Source organism: Tenrec ecaudatus, chromosome 11 (genome assembly GCF_050624435.1).
Source record: "Tenrec ecaudatus isolate mTenEca1 chromosome 11, mTenEca1.hap1, whole genome shotgun sequence".
Classification (NCBI taxonomy): domain Eukaryota; kingdom Metazoa; phylum Chordata; class Mammalia; order Afrosoricida; family Tenrecidae; genus Tenrec; species Tenrec ecaudatus.
The window spans coordinates 130,183,135-130,198,001 of record NC_134540.1 but is presented as its reverse complement, the minus strand read 5'-3'; the positions used below and the strand labels follow the sequence as shown (position 1 = coordinate 130,198,001).

The 14,867-nt window shown below is 45.3% G+C and overlaps 1 pseudogene; it reads right to left on the bottom strand.

The window, feature by feature from the left end:
* Positions 1–12,116: 12,116 nt before the first annotated feature.
* LOC142461509 (oxysterol-binding protein-related protein 9 pseudogene) lies at positions 12,117–14,484 on the bottom strand (annotated as a pseudogene).
* Between the last annotated feature and the right edge of the window lie 383 nt (positions 14,485–14,867).

Here is a 14,867-nt window from a genome sequence, read left to right as displayed (position 1 = left end):
CACAATTCATCCTGTTCCAGCTTTATCCTATTTCTTTTTTGCTATTCCAACAAGTAATTGCAGATCAGATCATTATGAACCATAAAATTTTCATTAGCTGATTTAGCATATTGCACTGTGAAGCACAGGGTCAGCAGTTCAAACAAACCAACACTTCATAAAAGAAAAATGAGGCTTTCTGCTCCCATGAAGAGTTACAACCTATACCATGTTCAGCCTTCATTCTGGGTTCAGTAATTCCCCTCAGTTACCTTGGCATTGGTCTCTCTATATGATGGATGAACCCCTCAGAACCAGCGGTGGGAGTGGCGACACCGGGAGGCAAGGGGTTGTAGAAAGAGAGAACTGATCTTGGGGATCAATGGGGAACCTCCTCTCTGGGAGATGGGCAATGGGAAGGTGTGTGAGGGAAGACGTCAGGGCAGTGTAAGATAAGATAAAATAATTATAAACTATTAAGGGGGGGCGTGACCACGCCCGCCTGCTCATGTGACCACACCCACCTCCGCACCTGCGCACTGGACCAAGCTCACGTTCACATGTGACCCAAAAAACAGCGCACGTGACCACACCCACGTGTGCACGTGACTGCACCCACCCGCACACGTGACCATACCCACCTGCGCACGTGACCATGCTCACCCCGCACGTGACCACGCCCACCTACTCGCGTGACCAAAACCACCTGCGCACGTGACCAAAGCCACATGCGCACGTGACCATACCCACCTGCACACGTGACTACGGGCACCAGGGCACGTGACCACGCCTACCTGCTCATGTAACCAAACCCACCTGAGCACGTGACCACACCTACCCTTGCGCGTGACCATGACTACCCACGCATGTGACCATGCCAACCTCTGCACATGACAACGCCCGCCCGCTCACGTGACAATGCCCACCTGCCCACGTGACCACGCCAACCAGTGCACGTGACCATGCCAATGTATTAACATTAATTTCATTATCAGTATGTTCATGCCACTCTATAAAATAATTCTATAGATTAGTTAGCAATATTATTATTCATATTTTTCTGAACATTACATGGAAATTAACTTAGCAAAGCCTAGAAACTAATAACTTCATACCTGGTTTTTTTTTAAACTTACTCTATCTTTTTTAGATGTCTACATCATCTTATTAGTATCTTACTTCCCAGTATGAATACAAATGCACATAATCTCATGTCAACTTGAAGATTTATCAAAGTACAGGGTGGAGTGTAGCCTTCCAATTATGCCTCATGGTATCTATCTCCTTGTGTGCGTGGCCTCCTACTATGGAGAGTTCTGGGAACCTCCTCCTCTCTCTGGCTTCAGCTTCCTGTTGCCTGACCCTGATGGCTGTAAGACCTCTGGAGATGTGCACACAGCCATTAGATCCACAAGACCTTGTGCCCACCAACCTGTGACATTCCTGCATTCAGTGACAGTGCATGAGGCTTCAGGGGAAAGGGGAGCGTGACCAAGCCCACCTCGGTACGTGGTCACGCCCACCTGCCGGCGTGGCCAGGGGCACTTGTGCATGTTACCACGCCCACCCTCGCATGTGACCATGCCATCCTCTGCACATGACCATGCCCACCTGCTCAAGTGCTCAAACCCACCTGAGTCCCTGACCACACCAACCACTGCTCATGACCACGCCTACCTACGCAAGTGACCATGCCAACCTGCTCAGTGACCAGGCTCGCCTGCGCACTTGACCACCCCAAACTGGGCAAGTGACTAAGGGCACCTGAGCATGTTACCAAGCTTGCCTGTGCAGGTGCCCACAGACACCTGTGCACGTGGCCACGCCCACCCACGCACGTGAACACGCCCACCATTTGCAGCTTGTATAGGTGGTTAGTTCATCAAATATGGTGTCAGCCAACTGTCCAGGAGGCTAAACAAATAGAGATGCACACAATAAAAGGGAATGGGGATGTGGTGACTCTGAATCAATTCTAGGCCAGAGGGTTTAGGGTGGAAAAAGACCACCCCCCATGCCCAGCACTTTTCCTTCCCAAGGCAAGAATGGGATAGCCTCTCTTCCTCATTTCTTACCGCCGGGACCATAACCTGTTGCTGGGGAAACTTGAAAAAAAAATCAGACACATTAAAAAGAAAGAAAAAATTCAGCCACCACCACAGGATCCCATTGCCATGCAGAAAGCAGTGCCAGAAGCCCAACTTTGGTCGCCAAGCAGTGGTGTTGACAAAGCCCCCATGGAGCCCGAACAAATAAGATGTTAATTGCAGCTTCGCTGAGAAAAAACTACTATTGTTCCAGCCAGAGATGCGACGCCCTTTGCTCGCCTAGACACGCCCCGCCCAGCAGACTGGATCAATGCCTCCGGATCCCGAGGCTGGAACCACAGCTGTCCGCTGGCGACAGGTCGGTTGGTGCTGAAAGACACAGTGAGAAACCACCGAGTCCTGTTTGGACTCCCCACCCCTCCGAGCAAGTCGCCTCCCTGTCCCCCTCGGCCCCTGCCTCGCCTCCCCGCGGGCTTCTCCTGCCCCTTGGCCATCGCCAGCCGCAGCGGTGGGAACGGAGGATGCACCCAGCTCCCAGATGTAGAACACGCAGCTTTCGGGACGTGCTTGGTTCTGAGCAGCCCTGACATGTGGGCGCTCCAGGGCCCTCGGCTGGAGCTCCGCGGAGACCCCTCTCCCGCCCCTGGTCCCCCGCCGCCGGCCCCCCTCTGCCCTCTGCCGCCGCCGCCCCCACTGGCGCTCGCCCGCCCGCCCGCGCCCTCGGGCGCAGTGCTGGGGACAGGTGCCATGGCCGCGCCACGCGCCGCCTCCAGCCTCGGGCTGGCCACCCGGCGCTCTGCAGCCGGTGCGGGGCCCGCGGCGCGCGAGGACGCGCGCGCGCAGGAGCACGAGGGGAGCGGACGGGCGGGCGGGCGCGCCCCTTCCCTTTCGGGCGCCCCAGGGTTGAGCGAGCGCCGCGCGCCGGCGCGCACTCCCAAGACAGAGCTTTACTATCTCGCTCCCTCGAGCGCCTCCCTCCTCGCCTGGGTGCAAACCGCTTCCAGACACAGCACCGGCTGTGGATTTTCCTCCCCGCACCCTCCCTCTCCCCTTTCCCTTCCTGGCCGTTGGTCCAACCGTACCTGAGGTGGGCAGGCTGAGGAGGGGGCGCGGCGGAGACTGGGAGCAGCCAAAGCTGAACATTCGCATAGGACCGCTAGCACTGGTGTGAGAAACCCAGAGCCAGACAAACCAGCCTGCAGGCGCCGCCACCAGGCACTTCGCGTCTTGGCGCTTTTTCCCTGTTTCCCCCTTCTTCTTGGCTAATTGGTTTGTTGTGGGGACTGATTTGGGAAAAACAAATCCTCCACCTGAAGCCACTTCTTGTTTGTTTTTTTTTGTTGTTTGTTTTTTTTTTTTTTTGGTTTCATCAGAGTCTCTCTTCGCGGGGGGGTGGGGGACTGAAGGGGAGTTACTCAGTCAGTGTTGCTGGGACTCTTGCCTGCACTGGTAACTTAGAGCAAGAGCCTCCTGGAGCTTTCAGAGTGCAAGGTAAGGAAGGGGTCTGGGTCCCCTTCCCTCCGCAGGGGCTGGGAGGTGGGAGGGTCGTCGCCGAGGGGCTCTGCGCTTAAGGGGAGAGAGGACTAGGCGAGGAGGGGCTGCCGCCCATGGGCGGAGGGGCTGCGAGCATCCCTGATGGGCTGCATTCACTTCCACACCACAGTGGAAAAGTTGGCCAAGTCTGGTTTCCCAGTGAGGTGCTGGGTTCCAGGCAGAGAGACCTGGAAAATCTGGCGGTTGTGTGTGATTGAGGTAATTTTATGGGGTGGGAGGGATTTGAGGTTAATAGGAAGTTAAAATAAGGGGAGGCAGTGGGTCTTCGATTGGGGAACATTTTTGGTGGTGTGATGGCGCTGTCTGTTTGGCTAAACTAAAGTGTCACCCAGAAAATCAGTTTTGAGAACAGCTCAACTAAAGTCCTGTTTGCTCCTCAGCAGGAGACAAATAAATTAATGAATAAAGAGGTCCAGCCTCCCAGAGACTTAGGTGGCCAGCACTAGAGCCACCCCGCCCCCATTCTTCCAGCATTGCTGTCACGAGTAAAGAGGGAAACAGCAGTGGTTTGAACTGGCCCTGCAGTCCTGGGGGGTGGGGGTGAGGCGGGGGCGTCTCAGAGATGCATGTTGGATTGTTTAGAAGGAAAGGAGACTGGACGCCCAGGCTGCTTAAAGAATCAAAGATACCAAGCATGATGTTCAGAGGCGTGAAAGTGAAATCTGAGCGATTTCCTCAATCTCTGTAATCCTGGTCGAGCCTGAGCACAGCACTGCAGACATGCCCTGTCAAATACATGGAAGCAAAAGTACCAGGTTTCATTAGGAAACGAAATACGACTTCTTTCTGAGCTCTACCAATTCTAAAATGAAGCCCCCTTTCATGGATGGAATTCCTAATTTAGACACTTATTGTCACATTGGCTTTCAATGCCAACACTCTATCCTGAAGAACACTGCAGACCTGCATTGCCTGCAAAGTGCTACAGCAAAGCGGGGGGGGGGGGGATACCAGAAATTCCTTTCCTTTTTTAAAAAACTTTTAAATGTGCACTGACTTAATTCCCTGAAGCAGAAAATGTATCATTCATTAAACTCTATGCCATGTATCATTCCTTAAACTCTATGCCTGACACCAGAGAACACTGTTTTGATAGTTCCAGTGATTCTGATGTTATTTCAGACTGCTGCTCTATAGAGATTCAGAATTTGGGGCTGTTTTTGCCTGTATCAAGACTAGAATTTGAATTACCATCTCGAAAATGCAGCTCTAGCTTCAGAGACTTTCCATACTGGACTCTATGTGCATGCTTTGGTGTGTGTTATGCAACGGGAAGGACAGGTTTTATCCTCTGCTTCAAAGAGGCCCCAGGCAAAGGGATGGACACTCTTTAACTATCTATATGTCTGTGTGTCTGTCTCTGTTTACAGAACAGTGGAAGAGACTGCAGCCTAAAGACTTAACATTAACTTGACATTGCTTTCCGTAGCTCAAAGGCTAAACAAAAAAGCAGTGTCATTTATTCTAAGAAATAACTTCTTAAAGGTTATAGCAGGAAAGAAATTGAAGTTAATTTTGGATAACAAGTTCTAGAGGTAAATATAACCAAGAATTACTGTATTATGCAAGACCAAGACTTAAAAAAAAAAGGAAGGAAGGAAGGCAGGAAAAGAGGAGCTTTGGAACTGTGATCAGAAAGGGAGCAATTCAATCATTGAAATCTGCTAGGAAAGAAAAGGCTAATATCTGGTATCTACCATGTGTACATCTCAAATTACAGTAGATAACCCCAGATATAATAACACTGATTTTAAAAAAAAGAGACAATTTACAAACTCACGGCAGCTCCATGACTGTGGTTCTGGGATTTTTCACTGACATTGCTTTTGGATACAGATACTAATACCGTGATTCACTTTCTTTATCCCAAGGGGCTTGTCACATCGAAATGACTACCTCCAGGCCTGGTTTTCAGTGGTGATGCCGAACAACAAGTATCTGTTCTGTGTCTAGCCATCTAAGCCCTCTCCCAGACGGTAGTTTTAAAATCCTGCCAGTCCAGAGGGATGCCCAGGCTTTTGCACAGGAATTTCCTCATCAGTATACATGGTGGCCTCTGCAAAGGCTAGTAGGGGCATTTGGGAAATGATGTTCCATCTGCAACAAATTTTAATCTATGCTTTTAAAATTGTGCCTATAATTTATCATAATTGCTTTTCACATTTTAGAGAAAAGAAATAATGTGATGACAGCTGTTCCCAGATTATCAGATTAGATTTTGTGTGATAATGTTTACTGTCGACAGAAGACTGAAGAAGGCGTGTGGGGGGAGACCATACAGGTTGATTAAAAAATCCCAATAATGGACATTTGGGTTATGATCTATATCATCCTACATTTTATTCTCTTCATCCACACATAGTGCACTTGTAGGATATCCTCCTAGATAAATTAGGGCATTCCTATTAATAATCTATTAAATGCTCTTTTTAAATTAAATGTGGAGAATTTGGCCATTGTGTATGACCACGTGAGGGCGCTGTTCACACAGCAGCGGATAGTTTCCTGGCATTATAAAATAAAAATCACCTGCCCTTCTTTTTAAAGGGGTTTTTTACTGAAATCTTGAAAACAGCTGGCTGTAATATTGGAAGGAGTTTCTTTTTTCAATGCGCATCGACTTGCATTTTACTTTCATTGCCATGTTTACAGGCCAAATGACATAGGATGAAGGCTGTTTGCACACTGCTGATTTATATATTTTCCACCTATCTCCTGGTTATGTTTGGATTTAATGCTTCCCAAGACTTCTGGTGTTCAACTTTGGTGAAGGGAGTCATTTATGGATCGTATTCTGTAAGTGAAATGTTTCCCCAAAACTTTACAAACTGCACTTGGACGCTGGAAAATCCAGATCCAACCAAATATAGCATTTACCTGAAATTTTCCAAAAAGGACCTTAGCTGCTCTAACTTTTCCCTCCTGGCTTATCAGTTTGATCATTTTTTCTCATGAAAAGATAAAGGATCTTTTAAGAAAGAACCATTCTATAATGCAACTCTGCAGTTCCAAGAATCCTTTCGTTTATCTACAATATGATAAAAATTTTATTCAGATACGCCTGGTATTTCCAACTGAATTCCCAGGATTACAGAAAAAAGGGGAAGAAGATCAGAAATCTTTTTTTGAGTTTTTGGTGTTGAACAAGGTGAGCCCGAGCCAGTTTGGTTGCCATGTCTTATGCACTTGGTTGGAGAGCTGCCTAAAGTCGGAAAATGGAGAACAGAATCCTGTGGGATCATGTATACAAAATGCACCTGCCCTCAGCATTTGGGAGAGTGGGGGATCGAGGACCAGTCCCTGGTTTTTGTTAAATAATGTGGTGTTACCCCTGCATGAGCAGACAGAGGGCTGCCTGACCCAGGAGCTGCAAACTACCCAGGTCTGCAATCTTACCATGGAGGTCAAGCGACCGCCCAAAGAAGGTAAGTGCCCAAAGGACAGTGGGGGGACAGGGTGGTTGTGGTGGTGGTGGCTTGGATCACAATGTTCTGGGTGGGGAATGAGGACTTTGCTGACTTTGGGGGATGGGGCAAACACAGGCTGTTTCAAAGCCCAGGAGTAATCTTTGCTCCATTACATTGCCATCTTTGAATTCAGTTGGTTTGTGACCTTTCCGGATACAGAAAGAACCTTTAAACTTGTTTGAAGGTTCCAGGTTTAATGGTGGGACTTTGAGAATGGGATTGCTCCATCACAAGACCTAGAAGGAAGTACAGACTCAAAGGCTCTGAAATGTGGCTGACAGCTTGCATTGGAGGTGGGAGGCAGGGTGACTTGACTTGCCATGCTGAGTCCCTTGCTCAGGCTGCAGACCTTGGAGGGGACCTACACACACAGCCATGCACACAATGCTGAGGAATGAAGTTGTAAGTGCCCCTTGCCTCCTGCCTAGCCCTAGATTCTCTTTACTTCCTATCCCTGTGCCCCTCTTGCCTTCCCTGGCTCCCTCAAGCCTCACCACCCAGGCAAGTCTGATCTTAAACCCCAAAGACTAAAAGGGACCTGAAACTTCTTAACTAGCCTTTTAGGTTCCAAGTGACCTTCAGACAGGAGACTATAAATTGCCTCCCCACCCCCACCTGGATTTTGTTTGACATGCTTTGCCCTATAAACCTAGTGAGCTCACACTGTCCTGGGTCAGCAGAACCCCACGTGAGACCCAACTGGAAGCACAAACTCTCTGGGGTCTGCCTGGCCTGTGAAGCCATGTGCAGGCTGGAGGGGGAGGCCGGACCATAATTAAAACACACAGATTTAACTTGCTCTCTCTGTAGGGTCAAGTTCATGAGACTACTGTGGCTTGTGCTAAAATAAAAATAGCAGATCCTTTCAGACCCCATTTACCATTTGCATGCTTCCTGGTCCTCTGCCCTTACACCAGGAGAGAGACAGGCCTGCCAGAGATGAGCTTGTGGGGGGAGGGGTGTACCCCAAAACAAACCGTGCAACGGAAATGCGGAGGAAAGAATGAAAGTCCTGGAGTGATTTATAGCTTTTGCCCAGTCCCTGTGGGAAGAGATGCCAGAGGATTTAAGATTGTGGATTAGACTTAATAGAGCAAGAAAGTGTGACATATTTTGAGAAAATGACTTTCCTGTTTGGAAGGTTAAAGGATGGGTTTCATTCCTGTGAGGACCGAGCTGATACGTATTCCTTCTTGTTCCCAAAAGCTGCAACCAGGGAATGTGTTGATTTTTATGCAGGAAATGTTTTCCGATTGCCACAAAGATCCCTGTCTGTGCAAAGGGACAGCCAAGCTCCAGTCCCTCTCCCTTGCCTTCCCCAACAGAAATTGCCTTTGTGGACAATATAAAATTGACATGCTGTTGGAGAATTTTCTTTAAGGGTAGCCAAGGCTTTGTAAGGGGAGGTGTTGGGAGCCGATAGCCATTAAGACCCTGGCCTCAGACATGTAGCAGAAACTTGGCCGCTTTGTAACAGCAAGGCTTTGTTTCCTGCCCAACTTCCCCCCCACATTCCAAGCTACTGTAGCATGAGCAGTTCCATTAACTGACCTTGTTGCCATTAGTCAAAGTACTGAGCACCCACTGAACTGCAGATATACCGTATTAGGAACATAGTGATAAGTTCACCCGTACATCACCACGATGTCTTTTAGTACTGTTGCGCACCCTTTGTACCTTATTGGGAACATGTGACTGATTGGTTGTTGTACAGTGTGCGGTTGTTACACAGTGTGCTTCATTGGAACATGTGCCTCCCACTTCCTTCTCTGTTGTGAATATATACCCAGAGTTTTGGCAAAATAAACGGGCTTGATCAGCACTTGTCTTGCCCCATGTCTCTCTTTCTTTTTCCCATCCAGGTTCGTTGCCCCTCCGGGTCACCTTGTGAGGGTCTCGCTGGACGAGACCCTAACAGGGAGGGAGAGAGGCAAGGAGAACTCAAACTAAGTTTCTGCAGTTTCCCTGGTGGATGCAGTGTGGGGGGAGGGATTGTGGTGGCACCCTGGTACTGGGGGGGGCAAGCTATGCCCCAAAATAAGTGTAAGCTAATGGCAGTGTGAGGGGGGCGAAACACCCATAAGATTCCACCGGACATCCCTTCACTAACATCTGTGACTGAAGGAAACAAAGTGGTTTTAAATTACAGCAGATCTTTTTTCCAGTAAAAATCCCAGAGAAGCTCTTGCAACTGCAGGGATGGTATTTAACATCATTAAAACTAATTAGTGTCACCTAGAATAAGAAGCTACAGTACACACAGAAAATGCGATCTTACAAACTGACTAATAAGACAATTAACACCAGAAACAAGTTTTGTTGTTGTTGTTATTTTAATGAAATCTCTTCAATGGTTATAATGCTATCATGGAGTTGGCTGGTCAGAAAGTGAACCCACTTTCACAGCCTTTCTGTGAAAGGCAGCAAATGAGAAAAACAATGTCACTGGGACCACATTGAGAAAAGATGTTTCTTCTGGTCATGTGATGTAGGTTAAGGCAGGGCTGGGATTTATGGAAACCATGATAATGGTTCATATCAGTGGTGGATATACAATGATTTTGAAAATTGTTAATGCCACGTCAAACATTTCCAGGATGCTATGCATAAGGCTTGACTTTAAAATCACAGAGAGTTGTGCTGCTTATCCTATCTTATTCCCTAGTGTGCTCCCTCTCACCCCACCCCGCCTTTTTTTAAAAGGATCATTTTATTGGGGGCGCTTACTTCTACTTTTTATGATAGCATTTAATCATTGGTTTGAAAATGAGACTTTAAACATACGTATGTTTTATATTCCTCAATGAATTCTGTTTACTAGGGAAACAGTCAACATATCCTGTTAGTGATGAGGGGAATAAATCAAAGATTATTTTCTCTAGTTAATGCCTCCCAATTTATCCCTTGTAATCAGTCCCTAAAGGCTCAAGTAGAAATGTTTTTCATGTGGATTACCTCCTAGAAATGACACAGATTTGGCAAAATAAAAATTGTGCACCGAGTCAATGCAAATCTACACGGTCTGGTGTGATACTGAGGATAATGGCAAAGGCATATCAAATGTTAAATTACAAGGTCCTATTTAATTAGTCTGTGTGGAAACAATAGGCTCTGAGGAATATTTTATGATAGGACTCCCACTAGCCTGTTCTTTAATACCATTCATGACTTTCCCATTCTGAAAGCAATGAGAGGAAACTGTGACTGTAGTGACGGCATTGAATGCAATCTTGAATATGCGATCAAAGTAAACTATTGTGCCGATGGTTTGTTAAAGAACTAACATGCTTGTACATTTAAGTGTCTCTAATTGAAGATCGTAATTTACATACTTTGAGGTAGCATGCAATCTTGGTTGTCAATCCTTTCAATGTCCCATAATACGAAATTGTGAAGAGGTGTAAATCAATACAATAAGGGCTTTTGAAATTGATACCATGATGTTTTGCTTCAGGCAGTTATTTAAGCAATATAACACACAACAGAGAGACTTCTTTGCGTATATAGATATTTATACTTTTTAAGGAAACTCAAACACCATTCCTGTTCACCTGGTTTTTTCAGCTGTGTCGACTCTGGGCAGAGGCTGGCAAACATTCATGAGAACATCTTCATTATTCTTGAGAGCTTTTCTACACTTTATAGAACTATTAGCATAGATGATTCTAGACTAGCTAAGATATAAAATGAGATATAAGATCTTATTTATTACAAGTTCACTTATAATATATAATGAAACAGTTTGAACAGAAGAAGTCCACACCAGGATATCTAAATCACTTAATAGGCATTAATAGAGCCTTTGTTCCTTACTGACATCAATGGCCCTACTTATGTGAAGGGAAATTGGTACCCCTGTATAGAATCCAGGAAATCTGAAAACACACACTCATTTGTCTCTCTATTCCACCCCTGCTAATTCTTGAGTTCTACTACCCCAGGGAAGTCTAACCATGTGCCTGTGTAAACTTGACCCCTTTCCATACACATACACATGTTTAGGCACACACAAGCACTTTAAAGCAATTTACAGCCTTTCCAGTTTACTTGTCCTTGGTTCTTTCTACCTGTACTATTCTTGCCTCCACATGACTTTTTAGCCCCCTTTCATCCTCCTCTTTACCCTTGCTGTCTTCCATCCTTTCCTTTGTAAGTAACTGGCTTGAGTCCGCATTCTTTATCAGGGCGTAAGAAGGAGTACTGAGACAGAGGTAGTGGCTCTTGGAAGAAACAGAGTCAGGTTGTTCCACCTCTTTGCCATTTACACAGGTTATGCTTCTCCTCTGGCATTTAGTATAGCAGACTGTTTTCTTCCTCCCACCACATTCTTGACACGTTCCTCTCCTTCCAGCAGACATTGACTTCTTCAAGAATAAAGACTGGGAAATAAAAGAATAAAAACTGGTTCTTGAACGTGACTAACACAATCTAAGTAGGGTTTCAGCAAGCATTTGCTTACACAAAGCTTAAATGACCAAAATTAAAAGGAAAAAAAGATGTCTAGGAAAGACGAGAATCCGCTGATTACATGCAGTAGAGGAAAAAGTGTGTTACACTGAGGCAGCAGTAATCTCTCACTTTCCTTTATTTCTCAGGGCACAAGGACTACCATTATAGAATTTCCAAATTCATTAATATATTACTCATGCATGTTTCTAATTTCCAAGGTACGACTTAATATTTTTTTGATTGGAAAAGTTACTTTATGAAGCCTTAAGTAGCACTAAATATAATTAAGCTGTGATCCAGAGTAAGATACAATGTAATAGTTCAAATCCAAAATAAAAGTTATAGATGAGACCATGAAATTTCCTAACACTTGATTTTAATAACCACTAATTTTCTAAAACAGAGGAATCATTATTTACAGATGGAGTATTGTGCACAATTTTGCATCAAGTATACTTTGTGTGTATATATATGTGTGTGTATATATATATATATATTATAACCAAGATGATATGAACTAGGAAACGTTATATTAATAGCAGTACTAGAGTGCAGAGTTTGAGATAGTTTTATAAATGCCTTTTCAAAGCTTAGGCATGTCTCCTGAGTTTCTTCTCAGGACTGAAGTCAAAATCCTAACTGCCAAAGAGAGCTTTTCTTGCTTTAAATTGTTCATCTGCTTTGGCAAGTTCAGTATCCCTGAGATAGGAACCACTGCAATAAGAAGGGAGTGAACAGCTTCTCCCAAAGGAATATTGATTGATGTTTCATTATGCCTACTGCCCTGGTCACCACGGGTAAATGTTTCCCAATCTAGTGCTTGGCAGCACCCAGGCGCTTCAGTAATGGTTCATCATAAACCCAACATTCTCCATCTTCATGAAATAACCTTGTCTCCCATTGAACTTCCTTCTCTTTCCTTTTCCGGGCTTCTGCTCGTTGTCTTTCTTCAAGTTTATGCTTTGCTTCAGTTGCTGCATCGATGTCTCTGATTTTTAAGTTGAAAGTGATGTCTTTCCAAAGGCAGCGGGATTCGTACTCATTCTGATCTTCCAACTTCCTCACTTTCTTCTTTATTATAGGCAACTTTTTGGTATCTATAAAGACTGTATTTTCCCCTGTTGCATATTTTGCGTACATGACACCATTCCATTCTCCTTCAATTGAGCAAAGAGACTTCTTATCATTTGGAAGAAAAATCTCAGCGGTAATTCTGTGCTTCTTTCCTCCATAAAAAGGTTTAGTGTGGAAGACGATGTTTGCACTATAGCCTGTTTTGGAACAATTAATATTGCATTCTCCTCCTAGCTCCACCCAGGGCACTGTGAGGATGGACCTTCCATAACCATTGGGGAATGTGAGAATGTAATGTTCATCATAGTCTAGACAAGAGACACAGCCTTGCCCTATGTTGTGCACCTCGATTGACATCCCAAGGAATTTTGACTTGGTCCATATATGCGCATTGAATTGTATCTTCTTGTTAAAACACTCAGCATAAAAAGCTGAAATGGGTGGATGATGGGAAACCTGTTCAGCCACAAAGATTACACTGTTTTTAGAAACCCAGGGAACTGGTCCTTCTGAAACTAGTTCTGCGTTCTCTTCAGTGTCATTTGGTAACGTCCAGTGACACTGAAAAATCTCACCCAAAATGGGGTTGTACGGTTTCTTGGCAACAGACCCTTTCCTTCCTGCGTGAAAGGCTGAGAGATACCACTTTACCACCTGCACCATACGGTCCTTGGGATCCTTCTGGTCACTAATGCTGACAAAGAGGTCCGGATGTGCAAAAAAGTCTGCATACATTTCTAAAAGAGATCTTCTTTCAAGAATAAGTGTTGGAAGAACTACCTTAGTAAGATCCATTCCAAGCCGAACCTAGGACAAGATGTGCATGATAACACTCTTGTGCTTTTCCACAGAACCTGCCTCCCCTTCATCATCTCTATCGTCATGGGAATCAAAAAGGTCAGCATCACTGGTTCCGTTGGACAAGGAAGAATTAAGGGATTCTGTGGTTGTCTGGGCCGCTTCAGACTGTTTCCCGAGCTGCTGTGTGTCAAGACTGAAGCAGATCCAGAGGAATCTATTAAGTACATTGGGGAGGAGCCACTTAGATGAAATTCATCAGCATCATAGAATTCATCCTCACTGCTAGAGTAAGAGAACTCTGGGACTGTGTTTGGAGACAAGTTGACATGGCTGGGAGAAGTTAGACTGCTACTAGGTGGTGAGTGTCTGCTGCCTGTACTATTTGGCATTGGAGTCTGATGACGTTCCAGAGTAGCCAATACAGGTCCAACTGGTAGGGAAGATGGACGCTGCTCTGACTTACACAACTGAGCAGGTTCTGAAGGTAAGACCGTCTGGGAAGGCATTGTGCTTATCACAGGTTCCAAGGGACTAGGTTGATAGATTGCATCTACAGGATTGATAGTGCTTTTAGCAATCTGCAGCAATACAATGCAGTGTTTGATGGATTCTATCATGCTATTTGTTGTCTCTTTGAGAGTTTCAATTTTCTTTCTCTGTTCATCATCTTTGCAGTTTTGAAGTTTGTCATCAAAAAGCTTTAATTGTTCTATCAAAATTTGTAGGTAAGCATCCGCCTCTGTAAGTTTCTTATCCAAGTCTTGGACACTAGGAACAAATCCCGAATCTAAATCTTGCAGCTGGAGAGTATGTCGAAGAATTGTTTCTTCTAAGGCATGGATCCACTTCTCTCGCTCATCAGCATCACGAGCCTGGGAATGGAAGGTTTTCTGATCAACAGTTATTGTGAAGGGGCTGTCGCCCTCGTCGTCTATACCAATCACAGCTCCTCTGAGTCTAACACATCCTCTGCGTTTGCCTCTCATCATTTTGTCTTTGGACATGTAGTAGGAGAATAGCCGCGCGTTGTAGTCGAGCATGAACCAGCGATACAGCCAGCCCTTCACCTCGTTAGTACACTTGCTGAGCGGCCCCTCCATGATGGATGCCATCTTGTGACGACTTAATAAAATTTTAAGAGGAATGGATTTATTAAGAAATATTGTTGATATTGTATACAAGGAGACTTCAAAAAGTTCATGGATATATGGAATTATGTCCAAGAAATATTGAAGCCCCTTCATACAGTTTTTAAAAATGCAATGATAGATATAACATGCTATCTATGAGGGGTTATAAAAAAGTTGGAAAAAAGCTCCACTGGTAGAACTTTAGTAGGGCACGTGTTCACACTAGGTAAGCATCAGCAACTCACTCAGAGTTAGTGCACCCGGTGGTATCACCTGGGACTGTTCTTTTTGGTCACAGAGAATTTTTTTGTAAAATCAGTTTTGCTCAGCCTCCTTTTTTCTGTGATGGCTAATTTAAGGGAACA